The following is a 15,459-nucleotide window of genomic DNA, read 5'->3' on the forward strand; positions in this document are numbered from 1 at the left end:
ATAATTTTTACACTCTCTTTTACATCATATACATTTTTCTTACACCCAAGACCCAACACCTTTTACCCTATCTCTATTATATTACTCTTTTTTTTTTCCTTACACAGTTACACCCACTTAACTATTCACATGTATAACTCAAAACAAAAGTATATTGTAAATGAGTCATACTTTCATAAACGGAGAAAACAACATAATAGATGAATCCTTATATCTATTTAATTAATTAATCATATTTCGTATCTGTCTCTAAACCCTTTCTTTTCTCTTTCCTACCAAAAGAAAGAAAACTTTTTTTTTTGTTTATATATTAACATATCTTTGTCTATCAAGTCTAGCTATGTATACAGGCATGTAGCTCGTGTCTTTAATTCTTCACGATAATGACGGAGTAATAAATGAGAACTTGATTTTTAACAAACCATCATAATGATCATATCTAAATATCTAATATGAAGTTATGTAAATCGATTTCTAACAAACCATCATCTTCAAATCATCAAATGTACTAGTATAGTGAATCATAACAAGTACAGTATCAATAACTATATACTAAAAAACACACCAGCAATAACACTTGTCATCTTCTGGTATGTCCTTAATTAGATAATATTTTTATTTTTAAAAATCTATTAAGTTAGGAAACAAATCACTTACAAATATATTATTATTATTTTTTTATACATATTCCATATTAATGCATAGTAATTATTACATTTAAAATAAATAGATTCCACAAATCTTTCTTAAAAGAAATGGACAAACTATAAATCAAAAAAATCAAATTCTTAAAATAATTTGTCACCTAAAAAAAATATTACTCAGATTTTTTGCCTACTTTTGTTTTAAATGGGTACTATTAGAAGTTACAATTAAAAAATGTAAATACCAAATCAACGTACTCCGTATCATACACTTTTATTATTACTTGACTAATTTAATATTATAGTACTTATTAATCAATAATGTATAACTATATATAATTACTAGGTTAAGTCCCGTGCCATGCACGGTAATTTTTAATACTTAATATTTATCATTAGTTTAACACTATTATTTAATTATAAAAAATTATACCTAATTGCAAAATAGGATGAAAGTTCTGTAATTACAAAAAAAAAATTTAAAATTTATCACACTTAAAAAACAGAGAGAATAATATATGCATGACTAATAAAAATAACTATGAATTACATTACAAAGTTATAGATAGCAAACTATTATAGTATTATTACATATTATTGTATAAAAAAATAAATAGGAAATGAAATATTATTGCATAGTTTGTATTAAAAGCTTCTTTAAGAAGCTTTGGCCAAAAAAAAATAAAAATAAAAATAAAAACTTTTAGAGGGAAAACTTTTAATCAGGAGATAACATGTGTCATTTCTGGTTTCGCCTTTAGTATAAAGTTATAGATAGATTAACGTGCATTGCACGGGATCTAACCTAGTTTTAATATATGCTTAATGAATAAAATTACATAAAATATTATGTAAAGCGTACATCACTAAAAAAAACGTTGAGTTAGAGGTATCCGACTAGGAAATCGCCTTTTAAGTTCTTCGAACCCAAAACAATTAAAGTAACAAAATAACATTATACTACGGTAGTTAAAAACAAGCTCACTTGGTCAGTCTCACCACTCACCACCCGAAAAAAAAAATTAATAAAAAAAAAATAAAATAAAATATACTACGTATTTATGTCAGTATGTCTCATAATAATTGTATGGAGTATGGACCATATTTTATACTTGTACAACATATTCAATATGGCTTATATAGGTGTATATATTGTGGACCACTGGTCCATACCCAACTCAATTGCGGGCTTCTGAAGCTTTTGATTTTCCACGATAAGATATGTATCCTGGCCCCTTTGTGGTTGTAATTTAGATTATTATCAAAATCTACTCGTTCCGAAAATAAAAAGGATTTAGTTTTAAGTGAGCTAAAAGGACTTGAATTTAAATCTATATCACTGAACATGAACACATAACATTGACCTAATGCTAGAAGCCAACTTATATACGACGATTATCAATATTGATTCACATATCTAACTTGACAACTCTATTGCTCTCTCTGTTTTAAAATACATATTTTGACTTTTTCATTATTTATATAAGATTATATCTCTTTGACCGATATTTATTTTTTAAAAATAGTGATGTAGTTGTGTTAGTATTGTCTCATAGTTGATACTTTAGATATCTTAATTTTTCAGCTCTTTATCAATCATGGACATTACAGTGTCTTAAATTTTCAATTTTTTTTCATATAAAATGTATGCCATGTGTTCTCAAATATAGCCCTAACCTACTTATATTTTGAAAAAAATGTAAATAAATTGTATGTTTAAATAAATTGAATGGGACTATTCAAGAAAAAAGGGAAGGGGGGGGGGGGGATGTAGCCTTTTTTTATTTGTATTCTTGTAGGCTAATTATCCACGTGTAAAACAATTATGTCCTATTTTAAATTTTAGCACACCAATGAATAGCCGAGCCCACCATATCTATACACCAACAAATAGCCCATTACGTCGGCCAGTTGTCCAATGTCGCTAACTAATGGGCCTCATTAACTCCTGCTAAGATACTTTCATAGCAAGTAGCAACTTGAGAGAGAAATAGAGAGAGAGAAAAAAAAAAAAAAGAAAAAAGACCATAGTTTCACTAGTTTCCAACCAATTATTAGTAAAGGGCAACTTTAAAATAAATAAATAAATAAATAAAATTAGTAAAGGGCAACGTGATGGTATACAATCATATTATACCTATTAAAAAATATAACTATTAATATAAATAAAAAGTTATAAAAATTAGAGCAGTATTTTTTTGTATGAGATTAATCGCTTATAATAGAATAAAGCAACTCCTATAACACTGAATCACCGACCGAGTAACCTCTATAACACATATGAGGTAACCTCTGTAACAGTGATTGAGCAACCCCTATAACATTAATGAAGTAACCCAGGACAATTGAATGTTGTATCAACATATATAATGAATGGAGAAGATGTAAATGTGAAATATGGAGGTGAATGGGGGAGATGAGAGGATAAGGATAGAAAAAAATTAACTAAAAACAAATAAATAGATTAGGACTTAGAAGGTCAAAAATAATATGAACTTAAAATGAATAAAGATATTTTTTATGGAAATGATAGTCTGAAATTAAAGAGGGGGTAATTATCATTGCATATGAAGTATTTCCAAATAAACCAAATTTGATGTAAATAGTCCAAACTCACATACCTATCATCAAAGCGAGCACAACCCCACAAATCTTACATTTTCATTTTGTTAAACTTTGTACCTTTAGATTATTCCAAAATTTCAGATAAGGATGTTAGGGGCGTGCAGTGGCTCTACCATACTTAGTTCTATTTTAATTTTGGTTGTGTTTTAATAGTTTGTTTTTTCTTTCTTTATGCCTGGGAGATCTACTATGGAGGCAATCCATTTGATAAGACAAATGATGGAGTTTTATAGGGTAAAGAAGAAAGATCTTCATATGGTCTTTATTGATTTAGAGAAGGCATATGACAAGGTGCCAAGAGAGATACTTTGGTGGGCAATGTTGAAGAAAGGTATCCCACGAAGGTATGTAGACCTAGTTAAGGATATGTATCGGGATGTGTCAACAAATGTGAGGACATGCGGAGGGTTGACAAAAGATTTCCCTATTACAATCGGATTGCATCAAGGGTCTGCATTAAGCCCTTTTCTTTTTGCAACGGTTCTAGATGAATTAACTAGACCAATTCAAGATGAGGTTCCATGGTGTATGCTGTTCGCAGATGATATCGTTTTGGTGGATGAGACTAAGGATGGGGTTAATGTCAAGTTGGAGCAATGGAGGCAAAGGTTGGAATCTAGAGGGTTTAAGCTAAGTCGGAGTAAGACTGAATATTTGGTATGTCGTTTTGGCACTCAGAGGGGGACAAGCAATGAAGTGGTGAGTTTGGATGGAAAGGATTTGACCATGAGTGAATGTTTTAAGTACCTAGGGTCGATCATCCAGAAGAATGGTGACATTGATCAAGACGTGACCCACAGGATTAAGTCAGGGTGGCTTAAATGGAGAGCGGCCACGGGAGTGTTATGCGACCGCAGCATTCCCTTAAAGTTGAAGGGAAAATTCTACAGGACTGCCATAAGACCAGTGTTGCTATATGGTACAGAATGTTGGGCTTCTAAGAAAGAGCATATTAAAAAGATGGAGGTTACGGAAATGCGCATGTTAAGGTGGATGTGTGGAAACACTTTAAGAGATAGAATCAGAAATGAGGTTATTCGCAAGAAAGTAGGTGTGGCGGGCATTGTAGATAAATTAAGGGAAAATCGTCTGCGTTGGTTTGGACATGTAAGACGGAGACCCGAGGGTGCACCGGTGCGAAGAGTGGAAGAGTGGGACCATGGAGGGATTAAACGAGGAAGAGGGAGACCAAAGATGACTTGGTTGGAAGGAGTGAGGAAGGATATGAAGTGCATGGATTTACGTGAGGATGAAGTTTTGGATCGTAAGGGATGGAGGAGAAAGATTTATGTTGATGACTACACGGAATAATCAAATTTGGTTCATGTTAGCCGACCCCACTTTTGGGATTAAGGCTTTGATTGATTGATTGATTGATTGCTGTCGTTTAATTTCGTTTCTTATTTATTTTTAATTTATATATATTAAAATAAATTAAGAGAAACTTATGTTATTGACAACAGCTTTTAAATTAAGTTTGTTTTGACTATAAACCCTTATCAATAACTTAAATTTAGTTAAACACCCAAATCATAACTTATTTTTATTTCTTAAAACAAAATAAACTTAAGGATCTTTAGTAAATTGAATTGAGGATTTCACATCAATAGTCTTTTGTGTCTTAGGGTCTGTTCTCATTGACTGAACTGAGCTGAACTGGACTGAACTGAAATGAATATTTTATAAGAGAAGGAAATTAGGAGCTGAACTGAATTGAATTGAACTGAACTGAGTTGAGCTGAGCTGAACTTAACTGAATTGAATTGAATTGAACTGAACTGAATTTCAACGTAAGAGAACATGCCCTTAATGTTAGTTTTAATAGATAAATAGTGTTTGAAGGGAAAAATAATTTTTTCTTGTTACTCCATTATTCAATCTTTATATCCTATAGGGAGTTTAATATTTAAGGATTCTTACATATATACAAGGAATAGAGTCTCTCAATGTCGGTGATAATAATTCCATATTTAGGTTGTTATAATGTTTTTGTAGAAATTTAATAATTTTAGTCATACGACGTCTTAAATATAAGTCTTAACTAACAAATGCATATTAAATTATATCAAATAATTCTATCATTAAAAACATTGATAGTTGAAATTTGAATATGAGATCCAACATTTATGTGTACCCCTTTGATCTTTTAATATTGTAATCTTCTTAGTTATGTTAAGAAAAAAAACATATATGTGCTGATGTGCACCTCTTTTACATTGCTATTTGATTAATGTTTTGTTAGGGGTATATATATATATATATATATATATGTAGCTTTGATTACAATGGTACACATGTAGAATTATTTTATTACTCAAGGTTTTAATTTTGGCATTGATAACGTATTATTGATTCATTTTGTTCTCACCATATGTACTCTTTTTCGTATCTAAATAAGTTCAAATACATATTCATAACCCTTGATCGAATTATGAGAGGCTTATAATTAGACAATATGTAAATATAGGTTCTACTTGAACATACGGATATTGACTTGACTAATTAAACTTGACCCCAAAACCATGAATGCTTAAAAATTATCCAACTCAAAATGAAATCAAACCTGAACTGCCAACAATAAATCAACCCCAAACCTAACTCGATGCATGCAACCTAAACTTTACCTTGAACCGAACTTGATTGAATCCGAAATCTAAAACCAATATGGAGGCTAATTAAATTACTCGACATAACAAGATTTTTGAGTTTGATCTGATACTTAATTTAACTTATGGTACATTTCAACCTTAAATGGGGATATTATTGGCACTTCGGTGGGTGAAGATTGCTTACCTTTCCACTCACTTCCATACAACTGATACACGTATACAACTTAGCCCATTAACCAAGTTAACTCGTGCAAAAATCTAATTCAATAGAACAAATTTTCTCCTATAAAGTCATTTTAAAATAACTTCAAACACATTTGTAATTCGACAAATTTAGGGAAAATTATAAGTACTATAGTGTAATTTACAAAAAAAACACACACAATTTTCTTTTAACGTACTCATTCAATTATAAACAGTTAAACACAATTTTCACATGCATTTAAAGAATTAGTATTGGCGGGAGATATTTGAAGGATAAATAAAGAGAATAAGTTTCGCATGCTTAAAAGCGCAAAAATTCATAACATTGATCTGTCTTCCCAACCGTTCGATATATAACCTCCAATCTTAACCGTCCGAATGTGGCCAAGTACATCATTCTAACGTACACCTGTTCACATCAGATCTCTTTCTCTTCCCTCTTTTTTCTGTAAAACCCTAATTTCCGACAAATTTGAAGTTTTTTTTAGCAGATTCAATTCCTAAGAATCAGTGCGAGAATTAGCTTTGATGGATTCTGGAGATGATAGTGATATCCCAATTGAGCCCAAAAAGGGGAAATCTAAGACTCCCAGAAAAACTAAAGAAAGCGTTCTCAAGCAAAGTAAGTTCAATTGTTTGATTTTTTTTTTTTTTAATTAAACTTGGATTAAATTAGGGTTTTGATTGATGAATTTTTTATTATGTAATTGTGGGTTGGCAGAATCACCAGCAGAATTTTTTGCGGAGAACAAAAATATTGCAGGATTTGACAATGTAAGTTCCTAGCTCAATTTTTTAAGCATTTTATCCCCAATTTTTGTGATTTTTAAAGAATTTTTCGACCTAAGACCCTTTTTAGATTTGATTATGATCTTGCTTGAACTTGATGGTTTTATAATTAACCTGATGATTTTTATCACTTGGGTTACTGTACATAGGAGCTTGTTATAATAGATAGCTAATAGTGCTATTGTGAATTAAGGATAACACTGATTGTTTCTAAGGGCCACTTGTTAGAGTATTCTTATTGGTCCGGTATCGCTCGGATGGTGTTGAAGTTACATCTTTGCTCCACCGTGCTTTTGTTGTGATCTCTAACTGATAGCGAGTGCTGAGTCCCGAGTGAATGTTTATGGTATTGCTGGAATGATATATGAATGGAATTATGGAAGGTTATGAACTTGTAATAGAAAATAATGTATGTGATAATTTTGTCTGTTGCAGCCTGGGAAGTCCCTTTATACTACTGTGAGAGAGTTGGTTGAAAATGCTCTTGATTCTTCAGAGTCTATATCAGAGCTTCCTGTTGTGGAAGTTACAATGTAAGTGATTTTAACTAATGAACTATGACAAGATTGTATGGATAGTATCTTCTAATAATGTTGACAAGTTTGATATTTGATCATCTGGTTTTTATTCAGCATCTAATTTTGTGTTTTTACTGTTTTTTGTTATTGAAGAGAAGAGATAGGGAAGAGTAAGTTTAATTCTATGATTGGTCTCATTGACCGGGAGCGAGTTGATCAGGAATTATATGATGATTATGAGACAGCTAAAGCTCGTGAGGTATGTGAGTTTCTAGTGTTCCATCAAATGCAATTAGTTATCCTAGCATGGTTATCCCTGTAGTGGTTTTGGTCATGGTTTATTCTTGAGTTTTAAATTTACAAATGGCTTTGGTCATGTGGTTATTATTCTTGAATTTTTATTTTACAAATTGTAGGTCTCTATGCCAGTAGCGCATTATGGTTAGTGACTGATATCACATGTTTAGCTAGGTTTTGAATGAGGAATATGTGGATCAGGATATTTATTTTTGATCTGACCTCTTAGTATTTGTTGCTCACATAGAAACGGCTGGCAAAGGAAGCCCGTGATCTGGAAATCCATGCAAAAAATGCAGCTTTGGGGAAGAAAGTTAAAGAGACTGCTGCAAAAGCTAGCAAAGGCCGTGGTGAAGCCTCTTTTTTCAGGGTGATATGTAAGGTGCTTTATATCTCAACCTTTTGTCTTTTTGGTCTTATTTTACTAAAAGCACTTGCTGATTTTCTGCTATTTTTTTAAAATTCTCCTCCGCTTCTATGTTGATATAGTGTTTTCTACCTAATGCAGGACAATGGAAAAGGAATGCCGCATGATGACATACCTAATATGTTTGGGAGAGGTGTGATTATTAATATGCTTGGGAGTTAACTTATCTCCCTGCTGTTTCTTTGTTGTTGATTTTATTTTTCCCTTTTATGCAGTTTTATCTGGAACGAAATATGGACTGAAACAAACACGTGGGAAATTCGGATTAGGGGCTAAGATGGTAAGTATTGTCTTCCGCTGAAATTAGGCAGCTCTTTTGGTTGTATGATTTTTGTTGCACTAGATAGCAGCATTTGTGCCTTTTCTTTGACGTCAAGCTTACATTCCAAGATGTGTGATTTTTTATGCTATAGATTGAGTATTATCACTTATCAGGCTTATGTAACTCATGTCAAACTTATGTAGGCTTTGATTTGGTCCAAGATGAGCACTGGACTACCTATAGAAATATCATCTGCAATGAAAGGCCATAATTATGTATCATTCTGCAGGCTGGATATTGACATTCATCGGTATGATATAAATTGCTGAATTTCTGGGGTTTATGTTTCTATCTCCAATGCTATATTGGTTTATACTTTACATAATGGTACCAGTATGCTAATGGTTTGCTTCTAGGAATATTCCACACATTCATATACATGAAAAACGTGAAAATAAGGACCGCTGGCACGGAGCTGAAATTCAAGTTGTCATTGAGGGAAATTGGACTACCTACCGGGTATTTATTAGTGTCATTTGGTTTTTATTTAGGCACAGTTGCTTTGCCTTGTCAGCTTATTCTTAAATTACTATAACTTGAAACTTAGTATCTTTTCTAATTATTGGTGACGTGTTGCTCATGCAGTCTAAGATATTGCATTATATGCGTCAGATGGCTGTCATCACCCCTTATGCTCAATTTGTCTTCAAATATATCTCAGAAACACCTGAGTATGTTGTTCCCTATTGTCTTTGTTTTCTGCATCTTTCACTTGCCGCATTTTGGCTGTCTTTATTCAACAACAAAACTTATACTTTTCCCCAGAGTTGACCTGATTCAACTCTCATTGAGTATGTTGTTGCTTTCTAGGTATTGGCTAATTATTTATCTATTTTATTTATGCAGTAAAAATGTGACCATAGGATTTGCACGAAGAACTGATGTAATGCCTCCTGTACCCATGGAAACTAAGTATCATCCATCTGCTGTCGATCTGTTACTCATTAAGCGGCTTATTGGTGAAACTTCAAAGCAGAATTTGCTACAGTTTCTTCAACATGATTTCGTGAATATAGGAAAACCTCATGCTCAGCGTCTGATTGGTAAGAAATTATTTCTGAAACACACACTATGATGTACTAACTACACCTGGTAACAAGTAAAAAAGAAAATAACTTTTTAAAAAATTAGTTTTTAGATGCCCCAAAGTGAATTTTGAGGTTGTGTTGCACTTGTGATTCTCTTATAACGGGTTGGCCTATGAAAATCCTGTCATTATTTACTTCCTATCTATTTCTAGCACAGGGCAGAACAGCTGTCACGGAGGCTTACTTCTGTCTGACTTACCGAAACATAGTGCTTATTTGGTTGCTATGGGAAATAATTTCTCTTGGTAATTTGAAATTTCAAGGGATTTAACTTTCCTTGTGTAGTTCCAAGGAAATTGGTTAATCTTGTTTTGGTTGCAATGGGAAATTATTTCTTGCAGTAACTTATATTTAACTTTCTGTTATAGACTAGCTTCGACAGATTATAATAACAGTAAAGTAAGCAACATTGTAAGTGGAAAGCTTGATTGATTGATGATGAAAAACTGATTACAAGGTTTGATTTGCTTTAGGCTATCAATCTCACAAGTAGGTTTAGCCTACAAATCTCACATTAGTGATTTGAGGTCACAACTCGCCAATTGGTGACTGAGGTCGCAACTCTCTCAAGGATTCACTCCCAAATTTCTGCCTACCTTCTCCTTTCTCCTCTCCCTCTCTCTATTTATTTACAATTTTAAAGATGATTCTAGATGGTTTGTCTTCTTTTGTGCCCATGTGGCATCTCTTGATTCCTTGCATAATTTCCCTTATGTACTACATCTGACAACAACTAACATACTAAATTTCCTTATGTACTACATCTGTTCAATTGCTTAGAAATTGATAATATCTTTGTTTCAAATATATGCTAGCTAATACAAGTTTTTAGTTATAGACACTCTGATGGATCTTTAATGATGATGCCTTGTCAACTTTCAGGTGAAATGGGCCCAGAATTTAGCCCTAAAATGGCTGTAAAATCACTTACCTCGCAGCAGCTCGTTCGCATACATCAATTGTTTCGTCAGGCTAAATTTGGTGATCCTAGTGGAGATGTAAGCCACTTGCTGCTTATAATCATTAGTGAATTTGCTTTGAGATTTTTGCCTCGTCTCTTACAGTATATTAATGGCTTGTGAACTTTTTGCAGTGCCTCAGCCCTGCAGGAGAGTACAATCTTCGTTTAGGAATAATAAAAGAGTTGCATCCCGACATGGTTGCTACTTACTCTGGCAGGTGTATATCTACTTTTGAGATCTATTTAATTTTTCTCTTTTCTTGACATTATGCTGAAATACTGTATATATGGACAAACTATTCTCAGTTACTATATTGCTACAATATTCAAATCAATTTTTGCTGTGAAATTTATTAGGAAAAATGGAAACTAAAAATCCAACCTTTGCACTTTTTCCTCTTAAAAATCCAACCTTTATTTTATTCCTCAAAAATCCAACCTTTATACCCTACCTTCTCCAACAGATCCATTTGACCTTTAACCTGTTAAATAGGTTAATTTTTTTTTTTTTTATTTAAATTCTCTCACTTTCCCTTCCACTCTTCCTCTTTCTCTCTCATCTCTCCTCAAATATGGAAACACCATAGCAGCTACGCCGGCGCCACCAATTCCGCCACTACACAACGACCCACCTTAGCAGCCCCTGCTCGCCTCCCCACCTAGCCACCTCCCAACCGTCACCACCTCAATTGACACCCTACCAATTAAAACCAAACCACCATCACCTCACCTTTACCCCAAGCTGAAACCACCAAACCAACCCAAAATCACCTCCAACCACTTCCTCTGACTGCAGCCCCCACTCCCACCACGATTTCTGTTCTCTTGGTGCGAGAATCAACACCCAAAAACTTTACCTCGCCATTTTGAAACCAAGCCACCTTTGTTGTTCTTCTGACAAGAATCCACCCAAAAAAAACCCACGATTTTTGCCCCAAAAAATTTGGTAGTGATTTTTGTGGGGTTTTGTGGGATTTATAATTAGTGCTCAATTTGGTAGTGATTTTTGTGGGATTTATAATTTTGTGGTGTAGTGCTGTGGTTGTCGGAATTTGAGTTTGGAAGAGGCTAGGTGTGGTGCTGATGGTGGTTGTGTGGTGATTGTGGGTGGCGAAGTGGTGATGGTGGTTATTTGCTGGTGTGGGTTGTGCGGGTGTTGTGGGTTGTGATTATGGGCGGTGATGGGAATGGGGTTGCTTGGTTTCGGTGGCCGATGGGCGGTGGGGAATGGGGTTGCTGATTTTCTGGTGGGCGGTGGGGAAGGGGTTGCTGGGTTTGATGGCCGTTGGGTGGTGGGGATACGGTGGTCAGTGAAGGAGGGTGGGGCTGGGTTTTCTGATTTTTTTTTTTTTTTTTTTTTTTGTTTTTGTTTTTTTAATAATTAAAAAAATTAATTGACCAATTAATGGCTGACACGTGGCACCTAACTTATAAAAACCGGTCATCAATAGGTAATGGATCTGTTGGAGAAGATGGGGTATAAAGGTTGGATTTTTGAGGAATAAAATAAAGGTTGGATTTTTAGGAGGAAAAAGTGCAAAAGTTGGATTTTTCTTTTCCATTTTTCCAATTTATTAATGCTGTATTTCTATGCAGTGCTCAAGTATTTGAAGGCCACCCTTTTCTTGTGGAAGCTGGAGTCAGTGTTGGTGGCAAAGATGTTAAACAAGTAAGCAGTTGCATCCGCTTTGTTAATTTAGCCATTGAGGTAGAATAGTGATGCCAGTATTTGAGGTATGTAAAGTTAGGATTTTTGTTCCTCGAGGACAGAAAAGGCAGGAATTTAGTGGAAGGCATTGCTTTGAGGTTGTTTTTCTTCTAATAGATTTACAAGGTGGAGAATGATGCGTTTTGTTGTCATAATTTTTTTTGGTTATTATAACCTATGTTACTCGGACTCTTTCATTTACCTCACGTGTCCGTGTCGACACGACTCGTGTTGGACACCGTGTTAGAATCCAACCTCTTTATTATGTATTCTTCTTTATTTTCCTTGTAATTTCCCCTTTGTAATGTCTCTTTAGTCCTTCTTTTTATTTTCTAGGCTCTAGGGAGAATTATTGTGTTACTGTCATTTCAATGTTCACTTGTAATTCTCTACTAATGCAATATAAAGCTCTTTAGGGAGCGCATGGTTATTCAATCTACGCTCTCTACCCCTTTGCTATTGCTTTAAGACTTGTGTGTTGTTTAAGCCTTTATAGATATTGTGCTTACCTTGTTTTAAAGCATCCCCTCCAAACCAAGAGACCCTCAAAAGACGCCCTCATCTAGTCGGTTCCGCTTGTGCCCGCTTCGAAGTATCGGCCGTCACAAGCCCCGACCTAGCACCCGTTGTTGACGAGTGCTTTCTTAAGATACCTTGGTCCGTGTTGCTGTGTGCTTACGAACCTCCCTCACTTTAGGCTTGCGTCCCTGTCGCTAATAGACAAGCGCGCGCCGCACGATCCGGTGTCAAAACCCTCGGACCGTGACACACCGCCACCGACACTTGGACGCTTCATTTTTAACTAAAAACACAATTTTTTTCAAGAAAATGGGCGAGTCCGATACTTGGACACCCGTGTCTAATTGGACACTTCATCCGAGTCCAAGTAACATAGATTATAACTACTCAGCATGGGCTTGTTCTAAAAAAATCCTAGGCCTTGTAGCATCAGTCACTTGATGCTATATATGCAATTGCATAAGAAGTATAATTTAGAGCTGTCATGTTGCTTGGCACTTGTTTGAGGATATTCAAAGTTCTCAATGCGTGAATGATGGTTCCTTTTCACCTACAGTCCTATATAAGGCTATATGTCTAATTTCTGCTTTACTATAGGGTTTAAACATCTTCCGGTTTGCCAACAGAATTCCACTTCTCTTCGAGCAAGGTGCTGATGTTGTTACAAGGACGGCTATAAAGAGGATCAAGTAAATGCTTTTCATTTATTCTCTTGTCCTTGCTTTTCTGAGGTGGTGCCTTAAATTATATTGATGAAGACATCTCATTGGGAGCTTATTTGTCAGTTGGGGCAGTTACAAAATTAACCAGAATCAGGACAAGATCGGAGTCTTTGTCAGCATTGTTAGCACAAAAATCCCATTTAAAGGGACTGGTAAGGATACATTGGTGATGACATAAGTGAGATAGCTTCGGCGGTCAAGGTGAGTCTTTTCTCAGTTTTAAATTTTACTCGTGAAGTTTGGTTTTGGTCAAACACTGGTTCTCATCCTATATTATCTTTACAGTATGCTATTCAGCAATGTTGTATCCAGTTGAAGTCCAAGATAGTGAAGAGAATTCAGGCCAGGGAGCAGCAGGAAAGAAAGAGAAATATGAGCAAGTTAATATAATCCCTGGTTCTCTTTCCTTGAGTATTTTATTTATTTGTTTGTTTATGCTCACCCTTTCTGGTTCTTGCAAATGTTAGATACATTCCAGATGCTGCAAATGCCATCTATGATGTGCTTAAAGAGGCGGCACAATTGCATGCATCAAAAAAGAGAAAATATGAAGGCGAGGATGCAGAAATACTGAGAAAGGTGTCAACTCGTGCTTTAACAACAGAGACACTTAAAGAGAAACTCGCTAGACATGTTGAGCAGGTAAGATCAGCAGGGCCTTTACTGTGGCAAACTATAAGTCTATAACTGCTTTTTTCCAGGATCTTCTTTTATTTCATAGCCATATTTCTGAATGTACATCAGATATGGTATATTCTTGAGTCTTGGTACCAATATCTGTGTTGTTGAGTCATTAGTTCATGTGATGCTCTGCCATCTTTGCATCTCATATTCTCATCTTACCTTTATCTTTAAGCACTGAACATATTCTTGTACACATCCAACAATTGAAACATACTCCCTCCACCTGTAATAAGTTCACACTGGCTGAATCCTTCATGATACAGCATGATTTTACCGAGAGATCCTTTAGAATAGTTGTTTCTTTCCTCTTTCCCACCTAATCCAAGTAGTAGTATGTTGGAATTCTAATTTTTAAGGATGTAAGGTAAAATGACACTTAATAGTGCTATATGTGACTATTAATTACAGATGAAGTGAGTATATCTTGCTCTAGGAACAGCAGCTGTCATGTTATCATTTTTCTGTCAACCTTCGCTTTTCGATTTAATGCAACTTTTCTTGTAAATGATGTTCTTGCAGGTCGATTATGAAATGGCTCTTGAATACGCTACACAGGCTGGAGTTAGCGATGAACCTAGAGAAGCTTTTCATGTACAGTCACTAGAATCAGAAAACAACTTCATTGACCTGCATAGTCCTGTTTTTGTTTTCAGACTTTTCCAGTAGGATCAGGTATAAGCTCATACTGTATTTCTGTTATAAAATATATTCACATTTAGGGAGTTGTAATTTTTTTTTTCTTTATTTATTTGTAATTTTCGGTTGAAAATATGCTAATAAAAATTTGAGTTGAGTGAAAGTGGTTACTCCCGAACTAACTGTATTCTTTTATAGTCTCTAAGATTGTATAGGCGTTTTGTTATTTTTTCACCTTCCAATATGTAATGGAAGCTTTGAGACTGGATGTAAAAGTTACACAAAATGCTAGGTGTAAAAGTACACAGAATGATATAGATAGAACAATTTCATTGTTTTTCTTTGTGCATAAATTTCTTCAAGGACTTGACGATCAAGCGAGTTGGTGTCTCAATACCTTTTCCCCTGGTACTGAAGAGTGATTGTTAATTTGTTATGATATCATTCTATTCCTGTGGTACACTGGTTCATCACATAAAAAGAATGCTTGCTTCACACTTGTGGGCTGTTGTCAACGCTGAATAAACGCACAGGAGATGTTAAGAAACAAGCAGTGGTATAGATGCATTTGGTGGACATGCATTGTGTTCCTCCATTATCTGTAGTGTGATACTGCTGCAGTGCTGTGCCTTCAACCTTAGCTGGGGTTCGTCTTTTTACCTTTGTCTCAACCTTCTAGGCTGCTTTAAATGTATTCATCATCAAC

The 15,459-nt window shown here is 34.6% G+C and overlaps 1 pseudogene across 1 annotated transcript; it reads left to right on the forward strand.

Moving 5' to 3' along the window:
* Positions 1-6,565: 6,565 nt before the first annotated feature.
* Positions 6,566-15,092, forward strand: LOC145628406 (DNA topoisomerase 6 subunit B-like; annotated as a pseudogene). Its single transcript, XR_014111425.1, has 19 exons — positions 6,566-6,704; positions 6,804-6,856; positions 7,307-7,404; positions 7,543-7,648; positions 7,934-8,068; positions 8,195-8,246; positions 8,329-8,393; positions 8,579-8,685; positions 8,792-8,894; positions 9,021-9,106; positions 9,282-9,478; positions 10,406-10,521; positions 10,617-10,702; positions 12,081-12,153; positions 13,309-13,400; positions 13,497-13,634; positions 13,719-13,813; positions 13,901-14,075; positions 14,637-15,092. The product of XR_014111425.1 is annotated as a DNA topoisomerase 6 subunit B-like (transcript).
* Positions 15,093-15,459: the final 367 nt, after the last annotated feature.

This window comes from Chenopodium album, chromosome 4 (assembly GCF_948465745.1).
Source record: "Chenopodium album chromosome 4, dcCheAlbu1.1, whole genome shotgun sequence".
NCBI classification, from domain to species: domain Eukaryota; kingdom Viridiplantae; phylum Streptophyta; class Magnoliopsida; order Caryophyllales; family Amaranthaceae; genus Chenopodium; species Chenopodium album.